General features: G+C 58.5%; 1 protein-coding gene across 19 annotated transcripts in view; it reads right to left on the bottom strand.

The window, feature by feature from the left end:
* Positions 1-2,495, bottom strand: part of KIF1B (kinesin family member 1B) — a 182,554-nt gene extending 180,059 nt beyond the window's left edge. For 11 of the 19 annotated variants that reach the window (XM_032300337.1, XM_032300338.1, XM_032300341.1 and 8 more), the window contains exon 1: positions 2,172-2,344. The gene's annotated coding sequence lies outside the window, so the exon portion shown is untranslated. Of the gene's footprint in view, positions 1-2,171 lie in introns of all 19 variants that reach the window. The other 8 variants (XM_032300336.1, XM_032300345.1, XM_032300348.1 and 5 more) reach the window with 2 other exon arrangements.
* Between the last annotated feature and the right edge of the window lie 758 nt (positions 2,496-3,253).

The raw sequence follows: 3,253 nt of genomic DNA, 5'->3' as shown, positions 1-3,253 counted from the left end.
TGTGTATGTATGTATATGTGTGTGTGTGTGTGTGTGTGTATATATATATATATGTACACATACATATGCGTGTGTGTATATATATACACACACACATACATACATATATATATATATATATATATATATATATATGTGGGGAGGTTGGTTTTCTTTTTATGGTTGGTTGGTTTGTTTTTGTCTGAGCCAGAGTCTTGCTGTTGCCCAGGCTGGCCACAAGCAAACCTGCCACCTCAGCCTCCCAAACAGCTGGGACTACAGCAGGCATGGGCCACCATGCCCAGCTATTTATTTATTTTTGTAGAGAAAGAGCCCCACTGTGTTGCCCAGGGTGGTCTCGAATTCCTGAGCTCAAAGGATCCTCCTGCCTCAGCCTCCCAAAGTGTTGGGATTACAAGGCATGAGCCACCGCACCCAGCCCAAAATTTTTTAAATAGTTCAACTTAAGAAGTTATGAGAATTTTCCATAGGCCACTGCAAAGGAAAAAAAAAAGTTATGAGAATTTATTTATTAAGAAATTGAATTTGAATGAAAGCAAAGGTCATAAAGAAGAAAGCAGGCATGCCATCTCTCCACATCCTACATCTAGGATGTAGGAAAGGACAGATCTACAGACTCATGCTGAACCCAGTTACTGATCATCTCCAGACCTGCTTTACACCAACCTAAGTGCAATTCTCACCTTCCATCCTCAAACGGTACATTCACAACTCCACTTGCTCCATAATCCAACAACCATGCCAACGTAATCAGAAAGCACCACCTCACTTCTTAGAGGAAGACAAGAACTAGATTTGGTTTGACTAAACTAAGGAGACAAAATGCCAGCCTTCAAAATAAAATAACCACCATGATATCACCTCTGAAGAGTTATCCAAATCTCATCAGCACACTTCCATCAGGCTCAGACAGGCACATCACGACACAAAGCGGAATGTTCAGTGGTGGCTGAACAGCTGCCCAGAGCAGTAAGAGATATGAGCAAGGGATATGTTGACAATCTAATTTCAGCTACCTAGAGATTCCACAAAGATGACAGCCTGCGTCCTCAGAAATGCCGCCGCAAGCCTCACCCACTATCAGAGTACTCTGGTTTACTTCTTCTCTGCAAGTTGAGCAACTCTGAAAATCTATCCATCCAATGCTCTATGGCTACTAGAGGCCTCCATACAGATACAGGGGCCTTAGCAATCCTCAGATTGCCCTTCGCACCTGTAAAGCATCAGCGGGCATTCCACAGTCCCCGCACTGGACGCAGAAGATGAATACAAAACAGGGAATTTCACCCCAACAAGAATGGAATCTTGACGGCGGTTTACCTTGGAAGCTCATTTAGCAATCAAGGGAAAAAAAAGTGATCTGGAAGCTCCATCCTGGCGTTAGGGCCGGGAATGTTTTGTGTTGCCTGAACAATGACTAGCTTGCTCAAGCTGCCTCCCAACCCCCACAACTTGGCTTCTGGTCTGGCCAGTCACCCTGAAAGCTGCCAGGGCTGTCACTTGGTGCCTTCCAGCAACTGGACTTGGCTCCTAAAGGATTTGTCAGATCATCCTCCCAATATGGCTGCCCGAGTAATCCCCGTGCTGAACGCCGAGGCCACACCAGCCTTCCTCACACCTGACCAGCATCCAATAAGCCCCCTCCCTTCCCATCGCACCCCTCTTTCCAGGCCTCGAGCCCTCGGCTCCCCCAGTGCCAAGCGATGACCTTTCCTATCTCCACCTGGCAAAAAGGCATAACCACCCACATCCCCAGCCGAAGCCCGATGCCCACCATAAAGGGGGAAAAGGGAGAAGGGAAAAAAAAAAAACGATGGCTTCAAACGGAGCGGGGCCGTTCCCCCGTGCTGCAACGTGCGCGGAGCTCAGGAAACCGCCACACAGCGGCGGGTCTGGAGGGCGCTGGGCACAGCCGGGGCCTGGCAGCGCGGGGGAAACGGAGGGCCGGTGCGGGGCACTGCGGGGGCCCCAGCCGGCCGCTGGACGCCAGCCCGGGACTCGCAGCTGGCCGAGGGAGGGGTTTCCACCCCCGAGGGCGAGGCTCCCGCACCCGGCCCCCCGCCCCGCGCTTCCTCCCGTCAGACCCCGCCCGGCCGCTCCCCACCGCGGGAGCTGCCCCCTCCCCGGTCCGGCGGCCGCGGCGCCAACCGCCGCCAGCCTGGCCGCCTTACCTCAGCCGCGGTGCGGACCGACGGGCAGACCGGGTCAACAGGAGCCGCGGCGCGCGGGGGCGCGTGGGGCCGGGCACCTTCGCACCTCAGCGCGAGCAGCGGCCGCCGCGAGCCGCAGGGCGCCGCTCCGCAGCCCCATCACGCAGCAGCCCGGCTCCGCATCGAGGCGGGAGGTGGGCGGCGGGCGGGAGAGCGCGAGGGCTGGAGGCCGGGGCGCGGCGACGGCCGGCGGTGACTGCTGCGGAGGACTGGGAGCGGCTCCGACGCGCGCGGGCACCTCCCAGGAGGGCTGCCGTCAGACTGCCCCGCGTCGGTCCTCGCGAAACTCCGCCCGCACTCGCCGGCGCGAGACACCGCCCCGAGCTGGGCCTCTGCACGTCACCTTGGCCCTCCCCGGCGTCCGCGACGGACGGGGACTGCAGCCAATCACAGAGCAGAGCTCGGAGACGCGGGCCAATTGCAGGGGGAGCCGGGGAGCGGGGCGGCTGCCGGGGGCTGCAGGGACGCCCGAGCGCCCCCTGGTGGCCCCGGGGGCCGGCGCGGTGCGGGAATGCGAGCGTCCCCTGGTGGCCCCGGTGCCGGCGCGGTGTTGGGGGGCAGGGTTGGCCAAAGCCGGAGCCGGAGTTCCCTCCCGGGTGACCCCCAAGGGCGTTCGTCGGCATCAGCCGTGCCCAGCCCACCCCGATAATCCTCCTCGTCCGGGGACAAAAGATTGACTGAGTAGAGCGAGGCGGGGCCTAGGGGTCCAGATGCTCGCGGAGGAGCTGGGATCAACATGGGAGGCGTCGCGAGTGGAGTCATTGTACGTCTGGAAAACATCTCGCGGGCGGAACCGGCCAAACGCGGCGCGGTGGGAGCGGAACCCCGCTAAGGGATGAGCGCATCCCGCGGGAAGCTGCCGGGCCTATTCTTACCGAACCCGAGCGCAACACCTCCCACGCGCCACCTCGGGAGGGAAGGCGGAATGAGTAATGGAAAAGCATGACTTGGTGGGCATTCCACTTGTCTCCTTGGGAGACCGCGGAAGGGCCGTGAAGACAGGAACAAACGCTTTGCAGCGTCGCCGAGTTAATGAGCCCAGC

Source organism: Sapajus apella, unplaced genomic scaffold, assembly GCF_009761245.1.
Source record: "Sapajus apella isolate SASKATOON/1434 unplaced genomic scaffold, GSC_monkey_1.0 scaffold43, whole genome shotgun sequence".
Classification (NCBI taxonomy): Eukaryota; Metazoa; Chordata; class Mammalia; order Primates; family Cebidae; genus Sapajus; species Sapajus apella.
The sequence above is the reverse complement of the archived record's forward strand: the minus strand, read 5'-3'. Positions and strand labels throughout refer to the sequence as shown.